The sequence below is a fragment of the Panthera leo genome, chromosome C1, assembly GCF_018350215.1.
Source record: "Panthera leo isolate Ple1 chromosome C1, P.leo_Ple1_pat1.1, whole genome shotgun sequence".
In the NCBI taxonomy this organism is placed as follows: Eukaryota; Metazoa; Chordata; class Mammalia; order Carnivora; family Felidae; genus Panthera; species Panthera leo.
Genome location: NC_056686.1, coordinates 71,021,131 through 71,041,305, shown reverse-complemented (window position 1 = coordinate 71,041,305; position 20,175 = coordinate 71,021,131). Strand labels below are relative to the sequence as shown.

At 42.9% G+C, this 20,175-nt stretch overlaps 1 protein-coding gene across 4 annotated transcripts in view; it reads left to right on the top strand.

Moving 5' to 3' along the window:
* Nucleotides 1–20,175, top strand: part of LPAR3 (lysophosphatidic acid receptor 3) — a 99,623-nt gene that overhangs the window by 59,266 nt on the left and 20,182 nt on the right. Inside the window, exon 1 of one of the 4 annotated variants that reach the window (XR_006206212.1) lies at nucleotides 4,907–5,393. The exons of the other annotated variants lie outside the window; for them this stretch is intronic. The gene's annotated coding sequence lies outside the window, so the exon portion shown is untranslated. Of the gene's footprint in view, nucleotides 1–4,906; nucleotides 5,394–20,175 lie in introns of those variants that run through there. 4 annotated transcript variants of the gene reach the window in all.

Below are 20,175 nucleotides of genomic sequence, written 5' to 3'. Positions count from 1 at the left end.
CAAGATTCAGGGGCAGGAATTCATCCTGGAAACTAAGACTTCTTAAAGCATTTGAGCGTTGCCCTTCCTCAGCTCCCAGCCGACCTCACCTTCCTTGCTGGCTCTAACCAAGAAGATAGAAGTCACCTGACACAGATGCTCCTATTACCCCTCCTTCCACCGTCTTAGCCAACCTGCAAAGGCCTCCATTCTTACCTTCTAGCTCTCTACGAGAGCCCATTACTCCCAGCCTCCCCAGGAGCCTATTCTCATAATTCTTGCTCTCCTGTGTATTTGACCATTAAATTATAGCCCCTGACCTTACATGTCCTTTTTAACTACTGTACTGCCTCTCTTCTTCCATTTCTTATCTAATTTTCTTACCGCCTCAAACTATGGTAATCTAGCTTTGCCCCTATTAAGATTGTGCCAATGAAGCCACCATTGCCCTCCTAACTGCCTGTTTCAGTGATCTGACTGGAACTCCTTATTGCACAGCTGATTCATGCCACCTGTTGATGGTTTCTTCCCCCTTCAGTTCCATCTCTGTCTCTTGCCAGTCCCTCCCATCTTTGGCCATCCCTGAAATGCCCTTGTTCCTGTCCCCTGTGGCTGCCCAAGTTCTCTTAAGGTGACCTTCCTCCTGTGGCATGGACCAACGCCTCTCCGTGAATGTCGCCCAAAGCTGTGTCTCCATCCTTGGGGCCTCTGTCAGGAGATCCAAATCTCTGTCTCCAGCTGCCGGTCACGCACACACGCCCAGATGCCCCACAGGCACTTCAGACTTCACATTCCCCTCTAAACCTGCTCCGTGGGTTGTATTGCGTGTCTATGGTGGAGGTCCCATCTGCCTTGCCTTCCAACCAGGAACACTTAGTATGGTCATCTTTCCCACCATCTAGATCCCATTAGTCACCAAATCAGCCTGAGTGGTATCTCAGATCTTATTACATCCCCTTAAACTAAGCCTCACCATCCTGCTTACCAGGATTCTCTCCTCCCAGCTTTGCCTGCCCCAGGCCTTCCTACATACCACCAGCTGAGGCATCATCCTAAAAAAGCACAATGAACTCTGTTTAATCTTTTCTTGGCCCTTCTTAAATTCCAGATAAAGCCCAAATTCCTGGGCTGGAATTGTGAGGCCACTTTCACAATTCTGGTCCCAGCCTTCTTTTCTGAACATCCCCCTCCCATACAGCCCAGGCTTCTGTTGTGCCCAGCTTCTCACCATTCTGCAGGTGGACAGGTCTGTTTGATGCTCCTTTTGGATAATATTTCTTTCTTTCCTTCTTTCTTTTTTTTTTTTTTTTTTTTTAATATGGGTGCTAGAGATAGACCCCCCTCTGATTTTTTCTTTTTTATTTTATTTATTTATTTATTTATTTATTTATTTATTTATTTATTATTTTAAATGATTATTTTTGAGAGAGAGAAAGAGTAAGCGAGCACGAGCAGGGGAGGGGCCGAGAGAGAGGGAGACACAGAATCTGAAGCTGGCTCCAGGCTCCGAGCTGTCAGTACAGAGCTCAATGCGGGGCTTGAACTTACAAATGCGAGATCATGACCTGAGCCAAAATTGGATGCTTTAACGGACTGGCCACCCAGGTACCCTCCCTTCTTTTTATTTTTAAAGTAATCTCTACCCCCAACATGGGGCTCAAACCCATGACCTTGAGATCGAGACTCATATGCTTTACCAGCTGAGCCAGTGAGGTGCCCCTCTTGGGTATTTTTAGCATGGCAAACTCCTGTCTATCTTTTGAGATCCTCCTCTGGGACACTCTCTGACTCTTTCAGAGTTGATTATCCAGTGCTTCTACAGCTTACTATTTATATGTGTAAAAATATTTAGCCCATTTCATTATAATTTATTTGCTGAATGCCCGTATCTCTTACTAGATTCAGCTTGTCAAAGATAGGACTGTGTCTGTCTCCATTTCTGTTGTGCCTGGTGCACAGTAGATACTCAACAAATGTTTATATAGTGATCTAACAAACATATTCACCAGATGGTCCTAGGACAGGACCTGAGCAGGTGCCCCAGCCTCTGTCCTTGTCCTAGTCATAACCACAGGGATGGTCCTACTGCTGCTTAGGATGCTTCTTATCCTGTGGTATCATGACATGATTTGCTTTCTGGAATGCAGGCGCCTGGTGTCCTAGTTCTTACCAATGGTCTTTTTGAGCTGGGGGCATTTGAAGAGGGTACCAAGTAAACCTTAAGTGAGTGACTCAAGGCCTGAAAGGAGATTTCTTTGGTAGAAATGGGATTAGAGGTGGAGAAGTCTCCAGAGAGCTACATGGTCATTATGGCTTTAATTCTGTCCCTTGAGGGTTAGCTGGTGACTTGGGAGGCTGTTACTTCAGGGTTGCTGACAGGACTGGCTACACGATTCGTGGGCCCCTTATTTTAAAAAGGCAGGAAAAAAGTACCCCTTAAGGGCACTAAGATCTCAAGCTCTTTCCTTTCTTCTGGACGTCTCTGCTCACACTCATGTTCTATTGTCCTGTCAAATGTCACTTACAAACAACAAGTTCAAAGGTGAGCTTACTAAGGATTTCAAGATGGAGACAGCAGATCTTGAAACAGAGCTCAGGGCCCTGGTGAACGCAGGCTGTGTGTGACTGTGCAGGCCGCACACGTACCAGGCTAGCGCGGCTGCTGACTATAACCTCCTGACCTTAACTAGCCCAGGACCACTTGCAGAGACTTAGGTCTCATTGAATTTATCCTCCCCCAGGATTATGAGGGCCAGCCTTGTGTGTTGTCTCGATCTATCTCCTCAACTGTGAGAGGTGTTTTCTTAGAAGCTTCCTTGTCAGGTGCCTGTTTCCAGGGCAAGGCTCCTTATCACCAGCTTGCAGCACCGACAGGGAGGTAGACGGGCTGTGTGGCTGAGACAGTCCCAGGAGCTCGCATGTACAGCTCATATGTTACTGGGCTCTCAGAACTAGACTCACCAGTGAAGCAAGGACCCACCTGTGTCTGTTGTCAGCTGGGTCCAAGACAAGACCTGTTAAGTGTTTTATCCAGAACAGTCCCCTTCATGACTGGGCTCACTTAAGAATACCACAAATGGGCCTCATGTGAAAGGTCAGAACTTTTTGTGTGACTTGAACAATTCCTCCGTGGAATATCAGTGTTTTCCTTCCCAGGATGTGTTCCAAGCTCCTGGGTCCTGGGACTCCTTATGGTTAGGCCTGATGTCCTCTTGGGGGCTCTGGGCTCCAATACCGAGTTTACTTTGGCTGGAAACATGTGGCAAAGTTCTGGTATCTGTGTGGCCACTTGGATGTCCTGCTATGACTCCAGGGACACACAGCAAACTTGTGAAGCCCTCTGAGAGGAGTTCAGTGCTGTCCTCTGCGGCTGGGGCATTACTGGATGCTGAGGCGGCATAGCAGAAGCAAGTGATTGTGGGCTCGAATTGAGTCTCTGTGGCTTAGAAGCTAAGACTCTCTCTTCAGTAGCATGGAATGGAACCTCAGAAGGACATAGAGGTGGTCCTACAAGAGGCTAGTGCTCACTTATGGGGTGATAACTGGACTCTCCTCCATGTGCTCTAACTTGGAAGGAAATATTGTTCCTTTTTTTGAAAAATGTTTATTTATTTTTGAAGGAGAGAGAGACATAGTGTGAGCAGGAGAGGGGCAAAGAGGGAGACACAGAATCTGAAGCAGGCTCCAGGCTGTGTGCTGACAGCTCAGAGCTCAAACTCATGAGCCATGATACCATGACCTGAGCTGAAGTCAGATGCTTAACCGAATGAGCCACGCAGGTACCCCTGGTTCCTTTGTTTTAAGGCAGCTTGTACTTTAGAGAGGTAGCATTGACATGAGCCTAGAGAATCTTTAGGCTTCCTGATTCTTCTTTGCTGGCCTTTATATAATAAGGGATTGTATAGACCCTTCTGACTGGGGGAGTCTCAGGATGTGGTCAAAGGGGGACAATGCCAAGGACCAGCCACTTGATTCTGGACTTATATCATTGAGGGGGAGGACAGTGCTAGCCTGAGGGTCCCGCAGGAGCAGTATGGAAGTTCTTAAGTTGAGGGCTTTTTTGAATTCCCTTGAGTTTAGGAACGGGAGGTAACATAGGGGTCTCAGTGATTGTGGGGTAGAGGGACTGTGGTCTTCAGGATCCATGCAGAAACTTGGGGCTCCTGAGCTGAGGCATTCTCTGGACTTGGCTCTGCAGCCCCTCTGAAGCACCTTGGGCTACCCCCTGGGGACTTAGGGACCTCAAGAGGCTTCAGGGCCTCAAGAGAGAGCAGCCATCTTGGATCATTCAGAGACTGGTGTGACCAGACACTGGACGTTCAGAGAATACAACTGAGTCAGTACATGTGGGGCTCATGAGCCAGAGGCAGCCTTGGACAACAGAAAAGAGAGTAGACTAGGGTCCAAGGGTTCTGTGAGAGAGTCCTCATTCTCTTAAGGTCCTTTGAAGACATATTGGAGTATATTTTTTTTTAACTTTTTTTTTTTAACGTTTTATTTATTTTTGAGACAGAGAGAGACAAAGCATGAACAGGGGAGGGGCAGAGAGAGAGGGAGACACAGAATCTGAAGCAGGCTCCAGGCTCCGAGCCATCAGCCCAGAGCCCGACGCGGGGCTCGAACCCACGGACCGCGAGATCGTGACCTGAGCCGAAGTCAGACGCCCAACCGACTGAGCCACCCAGGCGCCCCATATCGGAGTATATTAATGATGTTCCATAGTTATCGGTCAGGGGAGCAGTAGGCTGAGACAACCCTTTATCCAGTGAAAGAGAAAGCTTGGATGCAAAGCTCACAGCACTAATGTCTCCACAGGAGATAAAGGTCTCTAGAATCCCTGGGCTCCTCTTGAGTTTCCTAGAGAGCTCTCTGGGTATTCACTTCACATGGGAAATAGATACGCAGAGACCTAAGGGGACAGCCGGCCCACTGGTCCCTCGGTCCCCTGGATGGAGCTTCTCCAACACCTGCAGACCAGGAAAGGGTCACAAGGTGGTGACAGAAAGTAGTACAGGTGGGAGCTGCCACATTTGCATGGAAAGCACGTGTTCCCTTCAGGCTGGCACTGGTCCAAGCTCTGCGGCAGGTGAAAGGCTGGGGTGGCTGCCAGGCTGAGGCCAGGGCTGTCGGATGGTGCAGGAGAGGCAAGGACCTGGCTGGATCTGGGCAGGCTCACAAAGGTCTGTGCCTCCCGTTAAAGGCATTGCTGAGGGAGTGCCACAGACAGATCAGGGTAAAGTGGCAGGTCCTATATGACAGCACAATAGCACCCTAGAATAGTGCCAGCAGCCACCAAGGAAGGGTTGGGATCCAGGCAAGAGAGCTGGAGACAACAGATGCCACTTTCTCCAACAACCGGCTACAGGAAGCCACCTTGAAATCAGCGGTTGGAAGTCAGGGAAGCTTGACTGCAGGTAATGGGAACCTGGTCATTGACCTGGACCGGGCTGGGGACCAGGATGGGTGCGGATGCATCCTCTGGAGGGACACAGGTCCCTGGGAGACTGAGAGGAGTCAGGGAGAGACCTAGCCTCAGAAGATCTGGAGTACTGGTCAGGTTACCTTGGAGACCTAATTAAGGGGACTAGAGTATAAAGCAGAGACCAGGAATGTGGCCGAACTGAGCCTGGGGGCTCCTCAGAGTCTTCCTGATCAGAGGTAGGCTCTAACTGGTTCCCAGTGCTTGGTTTGGAGGGCTGCAGAGAGAGGGCCCAGACTATTCTAGAAATGAGGTTTCAGGAGGTAGCGTGGTGCGTTGTAGCAGGATCACCCGGACAATGTTTTCAACACATACACAAGCTCTCCCTCCCCTCCTGCACACGTGCATCAGTTTCTGCCTTAGTGGTCTGCTGGTGAAGGCTTGACCTGCATGTTTTGGAAGAAACTACCCAGGTCCCGTGCAGAAACACTTCACAGGCAACGGTAACTATGGTGGCAGTGAGAAAACAGGAAAAATAGATTTAAAGCACATTAAAAGGATAGATGGCTCAGGAAGGTGAGGCATATCAGGCATGAGGGGAACAGCAAAACGGATGAACCCAGCTTCAGAGCTTTACACTTGGATGACCCAAAGAACAACAGCAACAAAAAAGGGTGGTTCATAAACAAAAGAAGTTCAATGAAATAGACCCAAAGCAGAATCTCTGATATTCCTAGAGAACATAAAATAGCATTTTTAGAAAACGTTTGAAAAATACCCCCAAGCCCCAGTCTCTAGGAGAATAAACTACAGGGTATTCCCTCAAATTTGCAGATAGCACACTGTAGTGGCATAATTTGCTCTGAGGGGACCCACCTATTTAATACTCTCTCCTGCCTCTATATCATAAAGAAAAAATAAATTTTTTATCATTGTCTTGTTCTCTTAGTTATTAGGAATAAACTATTTTGTTAGGTTGAAATTAGCCAGTTTGAATTTGTATCAGATCTCATTTGCTCTGACACAAACAGTCCCTTTGTGGGTAATGAAAACAATTTACTGGTGTGGTCTGAAGGAGAAAACAATATTACTCAAGCTATTAACACCAGGAGACTTCTCACTGACCTCCCAGAATGACCTGCAAACTGTGCTTCCAATATTATTGCACTCCTGAGGAAGCATGGAATGAAATCTTGCCCAAAAATGTTTTAGAGGGTGCTTCATGTGAGAAAATCATGAAAGAAAGGAAGGAAGGGGGGGAGGGAGGAAGAAAGGAAGGAGGGAGGGAGGAGGGAAAGGAGAGGGAGGAGGGAGGGGGAGAGGGGGAGGAGGGGGAGGAAAGAAAGAAGGAAGAAAGGAGGGGGAGCGAGTAAGGGAGAAAGAAAGAAAAGGGAAGGAAGGAAGGAGGAAAGGAGAGGGAGGAGGGAGGAAAGAAGGAAGGAAGAAAGGAGTGGGGAACAAGGAAGAGAGAGAGAAAGGGAAGAGGAAGAAAGGAAGGAAAAGAAGGAAGGAAGGAAAAGAAGGAAGGAAGGAAAAGAAGGAAGGAAGGAAGGAAGGAAGGAAGAGAAAAGTAGCTATAAACGAGAGGGGAGACAGGACTTCTAACATTAACCTGATGACAAGGTTTACTAGCTCCAGCGACACATCTTCAATATCAGTGTTGGAATTGGGCACAGGAATCTGTTGCGGCAGTATCTTGAAAAGAAAGATTGCACGGGGTTCATATTATGTTTTGAGATGCTCTAATAAGACTGGAACTTTCAAAGAAGTGCAGACAAGGCATAGCTTTTCTAACCTTAATTCTCTGTGTTAGGCGACTCATTTTAGAGCAGGGACGGCTACAACTCATTTGTGTTTATATTGCACGAGGCATTGCACATAGTAGGACTCAAGTGATAAGCAAAGAAGTCTTTATTGCTGTGGAACATCTCTAGATGTTTCCAAGGAAGAGAGAAGAATTACTATTATTTAAAAAATAATACCTAGAATGTAATCAGTAGTCTAGTGTTCAGTTATGTAGCTGAAACGTCTTTAAAATGCCTTTTTTTTTTTAAACAGGAACATTTATCTGGGAATGTTTTTTGACAGTCTTTGATGATCAGTGAACCTACTATCTTGAATTCGTTTATTATATTACTAGATGCATGCTAGTGCTGGGGAATTGATAGAACTTTGTGATGATGAACTAAAATTTACTTGCCAAGGGGCGCCCGGGTGGCTCAGTTGGTTGAGCATATGACTTCGGCTCAGGTCATGATCTCATGGTTCCTGAGTTCGAGCCTCGTGTCAGGCTCTGTGCTGACAGCTCAGAGCCCGGAGCCTGCTTCAGATTCTGTGTCTCCCTCCCTCTCTGCCCCTCCCTGCTTGCACTCTGTCTCTCTCAAAAATAAATGACCATTAATTTTTTTTTTTTTTAATTTGCTTGCTTGAGGCTGAGGAAATTGGGTCCCACCCACCTTATTTAGAAATGAGCCCTCTTATTTGAAGCCTTGGCAAGGATAATAAATAACTTTTAGACCCAAGGCTGCATGGCACTGGTAGAATATGTTGTCCTGCCTGCTTGTTTGTATATAATGGTAGCATGGCCATAACAAGCAAACTTTTAGAAACTTCCTAGTGAATGAAGTATCTTTTTCTGTAGTTTGGTAAAGTCACTATCCCTGCTTTTTTCTAAAAGCCTCATTTTTCCTCCAAGTGAAGGCATGTTTGTTTTAGCAAAGCCTACATTTTCTCTTCTTCTTTTTAAAAATCTTGACTATTTATTTTGAAGAGGTTTTCCTAAACTATTATGGCTGGGGGTATATAAAAGCATTTACTGGAGCATAATTAAAGGGATTAATTGGCCTTGAACCAAAACATTTGCAGGATAAGGAGCATACAGTTTTTTTCACGGCAGTTTTATTTCATTTTGTAGTTTCCAGGGGTGCCTGTTCCTGCTCCTGACTGTTCCGGTCCCTTTCATCTGGGAGGGATCATGGTTTGCAGAGCCCTTTCCTCTATCTCCTGTCTGGGTAATTCCTGGGATAGAGTGAAGGTTTAAAGGTGGCTGTCCGAGGGAGAAATTTCATTTCTTTCTACCAATTTCCTTACCTGTAAAAGTCCTAACACAAATCCCTCCTAGAGTGTATTCTTAGGAGTAAATGAAAAACAATGCTAACAAGGAGCTTCAACAATAATATACATAGCGGCTGCTTGAATTGACTTGGTAATTTCAAAATGTTCTCAAAACTCACCCTGTGAATTTGATTTAGCTACCCAATAACCCCAAGCAGCAGGCAGGACAGAAATTCCTAGCCTCGTTTTATGGCTCAGGAATAAATAAAGCCTAGAGAGGTGACAGAACATGTTAATCTGAATGTCGAGACTGGAGCTCAGAATGTAAATAGTTTTATAAATATTAAAGTGCTTTGGCTCCAGAATTTAAATATGTTTAAAGCCTTTATTATTTTTGTGATAATGAAAGTAGTCCTTGCTGGTTGCTGAAATTTACACATTATAGAAACTTATGATTTAGAAGGTAAAAGTTGCCCTCAGTCCTCTCTTTTAGGAAGGTCAGAACCACTGTTAACAGTTTTGATGTGTCGTTTTGTTATAGACCCTTTCCTGGCAAATAAGTGTGTGTGTGTGTGTGTGTGTGTACTCACACACATAATCATGATTTATGTACAGAAATGTGTTAATATTTATAATAGTTTGCCAGCTTGCTTTTTTCATTTGACAATATATCTTGGATTTTTTTTTTATGTCAGTATCAACATATCTAATTCCCTTCATCAAGTGTATAAGAGTATATAGTATTCCATACCAAATTATTGATTATTTTATGGTCTATTCTGATTTTCCATTCTCACAACTAATGCTGCAGTGAGCATCCTTATGGGTACATCTATACTGTTTTTGTGGACTATATTATTCGAGAATTAGTAAATCAAGAAAAGGCTCTTTTAAAATTTTGTCAGATATTTCTCAATTGTCCTCCAATAGATCATCTCAGTCCACACCACCCCCACCCCCCCCACCACATAGTGCGGTGTCTTTCTCCTTATGCTTTCTGTCAACACCAGGTTTTTATAACTCATATACCTTCAAATGAAGCATTTCTGCTTTAGCACAAGACATTTGAAAGGGTGAAGCTCTCCATCCATCAACCCTTGTCAGGAAACCAAGCACAGAAAGCATAGGGGACTAAATGAAAGCTGACGGGGAGATGAACATATATTAAGCTAGAAATTGAGATATTCCGTTCCCATTCGTTCATTCTTTCATTCAAATAGTGTTTACTGAGGGCTGTTTTGGGCCAGGTTCCATTCAGGTTCTGGGAACAGAGAGATGAATAAGACGAAGTCCCTGCCTTCATGAGTTTACATGCTCATGTGGGTGAACCATAAGCAGATGAATTAGAATGTAATGTCAAATAGTGTTAAGATCTCTGATGAAAAATAAAGCAGGGGAAGGGATAAAGAGTGGCAGGGCAGAGACAGGGGAAGGGTAGGCTACTTTAGGCTGGGTGGTCCTAGAAGTTTCTCTGCTGATGTGACACCTGAATCGAAACCCACATGCAGTGAGCCCAGTGATGATGGGGGACAGTTCCACGTAGGCAGGGCTGGTGACAGCAAGAGCAGACGCCCTGACAGAGGAGTCATTTGGCAGATTCCATGGCCTCAAGCCTCACTGACTTTTGATCTGCCCCCAGAGGATAACTGGGCTACTTACTTTCTTTGCAGAAGGCCAGGTTCAAGTGAATGAGCTGGTGAAATGCTTACATGTCTTTAGGAGGGTGGTGCTGTTAGTGTGGACTAGAATTTAACCCCTGAAAGCCTTCGAAGTCTCTGCCAGTGTCTAGCAGATGTGGAGCTCCACACAGCCTCTTTCCCTAGCAAGAAGACCGCCTGTGTGAAACTGATTAACATATGACCCAGGCCCACAGCACCTCCAGCGTGGAGAAGCTTAGGCCAGCACGCTCATGATTGACGGGTCCTTCTTCCTACGTCTTTGCTTCCTAAGAACCCAGCTCACTATTAAATGTGTCTTAACGCAACTGAAGAGAAAAATCATAATTTAAAACTAAGTTAGTTGGAAGGCAGTCACAGAGAGAAGTGTCCGCTCCCTCCTGTGTCTGAGGGTGGATCCCCACCCACCTTCCTTCCCACTCAGGGACCCCAGCATTGGCTGAGAGCAGTGGCCAGGGGACTGAGGAGTAGCTGTGTGGAGGGGAAGAGAGGACATGATAAAAGAAGGCGGTTTTAAATGTGAGGGCAGAAAAAATAGTTAGAATTTTCTACAGGCTAGGGCCTCCATAGGCACTGAACTTTGGGCTCGGTCCTGTCATCCACCCAGGCTTGGCTTAATTTCCACAACGTGAAGACCCAAGATGGGAGTTTACGTTCTCCTCAGCACTTGGTCCCCCCTTTTTGACCTCATCTTGTAAGGAAAGGACGAAACTGCCTTGCTGTTCAGCTTACAGAGACTGAAGCGTTGCTTCTTGGGTGTTTTACGTTTCCTGTGCACTAATTTCTTCATGTCTCAACATGTAGTGAATCTTTTTTTCTTTGCTCTCCTCCAAGAGTCTTATGCAAGAGGGCTCAAACAAGAAAAACCTCCTTGTGAACAAAACAGCACCCCTGGAAGACTTTGAAATCCATGCCAAATATGATACTGAACTTGAAATTCAAACATAGGACTGTTATTATTATCTTCTGCTTCTAAAGGAACTCCCAAATCTACCCTCATTTACCTACATAAAGAAAAAAATGTGCTGAGTCATAAGTACTTTAACAGATAATTTTTGTTAATGACAATTTTTAGGAGGGCTATGAATAAACAGACTGATGAGGTTTACAATCTGCATGAATATTGTACATTTTATCAAAGTGAAAACTCATCTACTTAAGTGTATTTCTTTAATATATCTCTTCAAAGTTCTAATTTATGAAGCTAAAGGAGATGTAAGGCAAATGATTTCTAATTCATTTATGCCATTAAAAGCACATGAGTAGCCACGCACTATGTTTTTGTTTCTGTTTTTTGTTTTTCTGTTTCTAAACTCTCTGGGAACTTTTTGGCTTTTGACCGTGGATTGTACTTCTTTTGTCTAAGACTCTAAAATTACAGCAAACGATTGATCTGATGGTGGTGGCTGTGACATATCTGGAAGAAACTATATCTTTTTCAGTTTGGGGCCCTGTACTTAAATTTGGAGTTCCATTCGTGTATTAACTATACTTTTGATTATAAAAACAGGAACCAACTCTTGTCGTTTAGGTGAAAAAGAAGAACAAAAGGTCATAGAACCCTAGGGTGTGTAGATAAACATGCCCAAGGAAAAGCCTGGAACCAGAGGTTGAAAAGCCCTGTGCTATCCAGGAAAGTCTATTCATTTTTCATCTTAGTTTCTCCTACGTGTTGATTTTAGTCTTACCTCCTTCTGCAAACTGCTTTTCTTTACCCCACCCCTGCCGCTACTTCTGTTTATAATGTACAAAACATGGCAGCCATGTATATGTCAAGGTCACTGTCTTAATCGCCTTTACAAATTTTCTAGGAAGGGACTCAGTGGCCCCAGCCTGGAATCAGATGCCAACCTTTAGACCATTCACCGCTGGCCAGAAGATGCTGTCTAGGAAGGGGATTTTAATTGGCCCTTTATGGATCTGGTGCTTCAGAGGAACTAATTTTGGTCCAGAGTAGAATCAGATATTCCAGGAGCCTCACCTGCAGAGCCATGTGGCTGGAGGGTGAGTGTGTATGACAGAGAGACAGACAAAGACAGTGAGAGACAACGGATGTGATACTTAAATAGAGAGAGACCAAGAGAATAATTGAGAGGGGTGTGCAGCCAGAAGCAGTCACCAGAACAGAGGGAATCTGCTTACTGGTGTCCATTTTAATCCCACAGCATGAAGCCATGCACACCCAATGACATCATAGTGTAGAGGTGTAAGCTTGGAGATTGACAGAGGCATTGAAAATTTTCTAGAATCTCATTGTGGCTTCATCTATTTTTCTTTTCCACTAAAGGACAAATTCCTCTTCAGTGAAATCCAGGGGTTCTCCAGATTTTTAGTCGTAATGGGGTTTTGTCTCAAACATTTAAAAATTAAACCAATAAGTAAAACAAACATTTGTCATGAGGTACCATTGGCTGTTCTTGCAAACCTCTCAGGCAAATAAAAGTGTTCATGATTTTGCTGTTTTTTAAGTTGGATTTAATGTCTGTCACAAATATGGGAAATGGAGTTTTAGGAATTCACTTTTCACATGTGATTTAGAAAGAAAAGATAATGAACTTCAATGAATACTTTACTATTTTCATTGCCAATCATTGCCAAAGGGTGGATTGCTGCTCAGAACTAGGGGATAACGTTAGAGTAAAAGTTCTGGTTGCTGTTTCTTCACTAGGAAATTCCTGTGAGCATTTAAATGGGTTACAGACGTGGGGACCGAGGCTTTGGATTGCTCAGTAAAGGGCCAACTCTAAATAAAACTTTTCTCCATTTCTGTGTCTCCTTTGGTGGAAACTAGCCACTGTTTTCAGCAAATGGGGCCTTCATTTCAGTAATCTCGGAACAGAGACAATGTTCCTAACAAGGAATGCAATACTCTAATTGTTTCACAAAATCCTGTCACGATGTGTATTCCTTCGGTTCTATCTTTTCTTAGAATTTTTTGTTTTAAAAAGACATCGGCTTTTCTTTTAAGAGCACACAACTAAATCCCAAAGTCAAAGTCTGAGGATGCAAGTTTTTTCACTGTCAGCAAGTAATTTGTTCCGGGAATTTTCTCCATAAAACAGAGTTTCTTTGGTCCTAAACATTCTCACAAATCTGAGACGGTCCTGTTAGTCTTATGAAACATTTCCTTGTAACTTTCTTCTAGATTTGGCCCTCCCATGTAGGAGTTTATCCTTTCTATAATAAAGTGGTATGCTCTGAAAGTTCTGGATCATTTTCTCTTTAGACTTGGTTAGGAGAATACTCACTCATGTACTGTTGTCATTACTGTTTTTTAAAAGCTTACTGATGGTTTGTTTTGTAAGGAATCCTTCAGCTCTGTGTCTCTGACACATTGTAACAAGTCTTTGGATGATGATATTTAAGTTTAGAGCTAGCATATATTTGAGGATTGTCACTTGATCTTAGTCAGCTCCTCTTGCCTGGAAAATTGAGCTAATGATATTCATTCCATTTTACAAGTGGTTTTAGGCCCTTCATTAACATGAATGCTAATAATGGCAAACACTTATATGATCATTACATGTGCCAGGAACTCATCGAAGCACTCTACAGATATTAACTTATTTAACTCTTATATGAAGTATATGTTATCATTATCCCCATTCTAGACAGAGCAGTTAAACAACTTACTCAAGGTCACACAGTTAGTAATTGTAAGAGCTGAAATTTGAATGCAGGCAAGTTGCTTCTAGAATGTATTCCCAACCCATATACCATATTGCTGAGGATTGTCATCATTTATTAGTTTGGCAGACATTTACTGAGCTTCATCTAGGAGACCACTAAAAATCAGACGTGTCTTTTTCCTTTAGGACCTGTAGTCTGTGGTACAGAAAATTGGGGAAATACATAATAGTAAGTTTTATGATCAATGCAGGGGGCTCGGGGAGCACTTAGAAGTACATAACACAGCTTTGAGAGATTGTGCAAGCTCTATAAAAGGGGAACATGATAATACCTACCTCAGAAGGTTGATGCGAAGATTAAATAACTAAATGCATAAAAATGTTTTTTAACAGAACCCCTCACATTGAATGTAAGCTGCTATTTTTAGTAAGCCAAGTGCTGGAAGCTGTGGAATTTTGTGAAGAACTGGGCTGTGGATCTGTGAAGTGTGTTGAAGGCAGAGGAAGTTGCGAGGACAAAGACCCAGAAATGAAAGACAGCATGGCCAGCTCAGGGCACTGCAAATAACACAGAGGGCAGAGTAAAGGGTCAGAGGAGCAAGGAGTGTGGGAGGTCAGTCAGGGTGAGGTCATGAAGGACCTACGTGTCAGGCTATGTACTTTGGACTTGTCCTGAAGACTTTTAAGCAGGAAGTGGCTTCATCAGACTTGCATTATATTCAGATTGCTGACCACATTTTGGAGAATGAATTAGAGGGGGTAAAGACTGGAAGGCCATTTGGAAGGTTATTATATTAATCCAAGCTACAGATGCTGGTGATCTAAGAGGCGGGTTGGATGTTTGGAAAGAAATTAATGGAATAAGGGACATGAATGAGGCAGAACTGACAATACTTGGTGACTGTTGCCATGTGTTCTATGAGAGAGGGAAGTCAGGGATGACACCCAAATTTCTGTCCTGGACAACCGAGAGGAAAGCGATCCTGTTACCTGTAGCTCAGATCATGTAACCTGTATATATGAGCACAGAGTCTGGAATCATTGAGAATGGGACCACAAGAGATGGTGGAATTTACAGTGAAAGAAGATGATGTACAGAGGAATCCATGGGAGACCTGACGTCAACACTGGGTGGCACAGATTTCTTAGCATTCCTGCAGAGAGGCTAATAACCAGACTGTTGGCACAGGTTTGGTGGCAACAGTGATCCTTATCCAGAGATCCCTTTTGCTCCAAGGATCCCCATCTTGTCTCCTGGCCTCCAGAGTCTGCACTGGAGGGAGATGAGTACAACTTTTTTCTCCGGGAGTTGGCCTGATGCTCTTTATACCCCAGTATGTATTAGACCTGTGTTTTACAGAGCTCTGGTGTTCTAGGGAGATTTTACAAAATCACATCATATTATATCAGGGGGGACCTTAGAGGCCATCTTGTTCACCCATTCCAGGATGGTATTTCACAAAGAAACATGATAGCACAAAATTACATGTATTGTAAGGATACCATTTCTGAATCATTTTTCTTCTAGCTCCAAATAATATTCTTTTCATCCTAGTTCTTGTGCAAATAGGAATGCAAGTTTCTAACCTTCGATTTTACTGTGGCCCAGCAAAAATGTGGTATGTAAAGCCTCACTACCCTCCTGTTTCCATATCTGATTACAACTGTTAGTATTCCCTTTTCCATGACAGTTGACTAATATGAGGTGTGTGTGTGTGTGTGATATATATGTAATAGCGACTTTACTAATGAATCATATTGCCATGTTTCACAGTGACAAACTCCTGCCTAAGTTTGGCATTTCACATATTTTCTGTTGACTCCATCAGAATTAATGTCACCTTGTTTTTTTCCTAGAATGGGAAAGGACCCCAGGTTCTCTTTGCTGGCCCTAACCTAGCTCAGAATCTTCAGGGAAGCACATCTGCTGACTATGTAAATCAGCCTAGGGGAATTTTCTGTCTTTCTTTAAATAACTGAAGTGCTGTGTTCATATAAAGTGAGTTAAAAAAAATTTTTTTTGATGTTTATTTCTTTTTGAGAGAGAGAGGGAGACAGAGCATGAGTGGGGGAGGGGCAGAGGGAGAGGGGGACACAGAATTCGCAGCAGGCTCCAGGTTCTGAGCTGTCAGCACAGAGCCCGACATGGGGCTTGAACTCACAAACTGTGAGATCATGACCTGAGCTGAAGTCGGACACTTAACCGGCTGAGCCACCCAGGTGCCCCTAAAGTGAGTTTTTAAATTAATAACGGATAGAGTGTTTTTCTTTCAGTGATAGAATTATCTTTTTATTTTTTTATTAAAAAAAATTTTTTTAACATTTATTTATTTTTGAGAGACAGAGAGAGACAGAGCACAAGTTGGGGAGGGGCAGAGAGAGAGAGGGAGACACAGAATCCGAAGCAGGCTCCAGGCTCTGAGCTGTCAGCACAGAGCCAGATGCAGGGCTCGAACACAAACCGTAAGATCATGACCTGAGCCGAAGTCGGATGCTTAACTGACTGAGCCACCCAGGCGCCCCTAGGATTACCTTTTTCTTAAGAATATAGGTATTTTAATTTGCAGGGTAGGTGAGCCTTAATTATATTATTTGCTAATAAGGTTTACTTAACCTATCTGTGTTTCAGTTTTCTCATCTATAAAATGAGGCCATTAGAAAGCACAGAAATGGCTGTTAATTTTGAGATGTGTGGTTTTAAAGTACCATGTAAGTGTGGTGCCGGGTTGGCTTAGTAGGTGGAGTACACGACTCTTGACCTTGGGGTTGTGGGTTCAAGCCCTATACTGGGTGTAGAGATTACTTTAAGAAAAATAAAGTACCATGTAAGCTATTATGGTGATTGAAAATGAAATGTTATTATTAATTCCCAGGATGCAATGTATATGTAAAAAAAAAAGATACAACAGTTGTGAACTTTAAATTTCATTTTTGGACCATGGTTGGAGATTTTTTAATATTTTATAAATGTGAGTGATTTTGTATGAATTCAGAAAATAAGTCATGAATTTATATTGCTTGACTGTTTTACTGTTTGATGAAGAATCATATGCCCAGCAAATTGTAGAATGGATTTTTAAGGGAAAAAAAAAGTAGTATTCATAAGATCCACATAAATTAAATAACAAATTAACCCAATGTACATTTTGTAAGAAGGTTGCCAGGTGAGTAGATAAAGAGAATGTTGTAGGTGGTATGTATGTGGATGTCAAGAAGGCCTTCAAGCCTGGGGATTAAAAGTCAGGATTGATATCAACCTGGCAAGGATCTCAAGGACTGCCAGAATTCTTGCACTTGGTCTATGTATCCCTAGCAAAGTAGCAATGACTTAGAGAAGATATAAAAAAAACATTACTTGCATACCTGGAAAAAAGAGGGAAGAATAACTAATATGTTAGGAAAGAGATTCCAGATTTAAATAGCTGTCAGCAGAGTAGAATGATACGCCCAAACAAGCAAGAACAACATTTTATAAGAATAGATCTGGTCATTAGGTTTAAATAAAACACATACATGCACACATTGTTTGCAACTACACAGCCACAGAGGTAAGGAAGACCTCCTTTAAAAAAAATAGTGCATGTTTGGGGAAAAAAGGAAAAAGACCCAAGGGTTTTTACTGACCAGAAATGCCATCATGTAGAGGACATCACGCTGTGTGGTTGCCCAAAGGGGAATATGGCCATAGGCATATTAATCGAATGTGAAAAATCCGGTTAGAGAAGAAATTGTATGCTTTCTCTGGATACAAGTAAGTCCACGGGGGTGCCATAATGCCAGTCTAAGACATCACATTTGGAGAGGACTATTGTCAGTGTAGTCCCACCTGTAGGAAGGTGACTGGGGTTTTGAAGGATCCATAACAGATGAAGGAATTGGGGGAGTGTCATCAAATAAAGAGAAGCAAGGGGGACAGAACTGTTATCTTAAAATATTTTAAGAATTGTTAGCTGGAAACAAAATTATATTTCAGAGGTTTGGAAGTTAAGCTAGGGTCAAGGGTAAAAGTTACAAAAAGGATATTTTAACTTATTTTTGGAGGAACATTATAAAAATTCGAGCGGTTCTCCAATGGAGCTGGCTGTCTAGTGCACTGAGGCGAGGAGCTCCCTCTTGTTGGAAGTGTTAGGTAAGTATTAGGTGACCCTCATGTCTGGTGTTACTTAGGGAGTCTTTCACTACATAGGAAGCTAGATAGACCCACTTTAAGAATTCTTGCAAGTCTCAGAGTCTGTGACTCTACGAAAAATTTTTATTAGGTTTACCTACTGATGAGATTTTTTCATAGGTATGGGAGAATAACTTGATCTCATTTGAAGTACGCACAAGCATTAACTACTTTACTTGCATGGATATGTATCATTTGCAAAAAAACAAAACCATCTTGCCAAAGGGTCTATGAAATCCATTATCTCAGGATGGGCTAATTAGAATCGCCAAGCAAACAAGATGATTCATAATAAAACCTCCATACAGTCAAAACTAGGAACGGTGAAATTGGGGTTCCAGGATACGGGAACGTTACTCCTGTTCATTTATCTTCTCACTTGCTATTGGCTCCCTCTTAGTGATCTAGGAGTCCAGTTTGGCTCTTTTTGTATTGAAAAGTCTTCGTGAGGAACCTCCGTACTGTTTTCCAGAGTGGCTCTACCAATTTGCATTCCCACCAGCAGCGCACGAGGGTTCCTTTGTCTCCACATCCTCACCAACACTTGTTGCTTCTTGTCTTCGATTTTAGAAGGACTGTGTTGTACACATGAAACTAATGGAATATTTTGTGTCACCTATACCCAAGTAAAAAAAAAAAAAAATTAAAGAAAAAAAAGGTCGTCTTCTTCTACTTGGGCAAATATCCACATGTATGTTTACACCATTCTTGTATCCACTTATTTGATCATTCACTCATTAATAAATACTCAGTGCCCACTTCACGTCAGGCACTCTGCTAAGAACTAGGGACACAAAAGTAAATTGGCTTAAATATATAGTCCAGTAAAGACAATGGGCATGAAAATGAAAACAAATATTTGCAGCATTGCTGGTGCCATAATAGAAATATGCTGAATAGTTAGGGCTCAGCATGCTACTCCTGCCATTCACGTCTTTTTCACTTGGTTCTTTCTGTACAGCTATGTTCTAAAGAACTCACTTTATTTAATGAGTTAATTAATTTATTATTTTTTTAAACCTTTTATATTTTATTATTTTTTTAATGTTTATTTTTGAGACAGAGAGGGACAGAGCATGAGTGGAGCAGGGGCAGAGAGAGAAGGGAGACACAGAATCTGAAGCAGGCTCTAGGCTTTGAGCTGTCAGCACAAAGCCTGATGTGGGATCACATACCCTGAGATCATGACCTAAGCCAAAGTCATCAGACAGTTAACGTAATTAATTAATTAATGTATTTATTTATTTATATTTATTTATTTTTAAATGTTTACTTATTTTTGAGAGAGAGAGAGAGAGAGCATGAGCAGGGGAGGGGCAGAGAGAGAGGGAGACACAGAATCCAAAGCAGGCTCCAGGCTCTGAGCTGTCGGCACAGAGCCCGATGTAGGGCTCGAACCCACAGACCGTGAGATCATGATCTGAGCTGAAGTCGGACATTCAACCAACTGAGCCACCCAGGTGCCCCACATCCTTATTTATTTTCCTAATGATTATTTTTGAGAGCGGAGGCAGAGAGAGAGGGAAACACAGAATCTGAAGCAGCTCCAGGCTCTGAGCTAACAGCACAGAGTCCAACATGGGGCTCGAAATCACAGACCATGAGATCATGACCTGAGCCGAAGTCAGATGCCCAACTGCCTGAGCCACCCAGGCACCCCAAGACTCACTTTATTTTAAAATCCTCTGGGATTACTTAGGGAAGAACAGGACTCTTGCATCTCCTATAACTCTGCTACCTTAGTATCTTTTTCACTCTTCTGAGACTCTTGAGTTTGATTTTGACCATCTTTAAACCTGGAGAAGAGGGTCGGTACAAGGATGGCCAGCACATCGAGTCTCACTCTATGCCAAGCACTTACCTGTATACTTCATGTGTAATCAGTCATTTGGCCCTTAGGGCAACCAGAAGAGGTGGTATTCTTATTATCTTTGTTACAAGTAAGGGAGCTAAGGTATAAGTGGGTTAAATAAGTTTCATGACAAGTGCCCAAGGGTACCTAAAAGCAAGTGGTAGGTCTTGGATTTGAACCCAGCAGTCTGTCTCTAGAGGCCAAGATGTGAAAACACATTCATATTATCCCTCTGACCAGTGCCATTGTGGATTTTCCAAATATTAGATCCCAAAAGGTCTTTCCTAGAGCAATAATAAGAGATAATGATCATGACAATGACCCTGTGCCAAATGCTGCACTGAAAGGCCTTATATTCGTTCTTTCACTTGGGCCTCACCAACATCATGATGGGGATT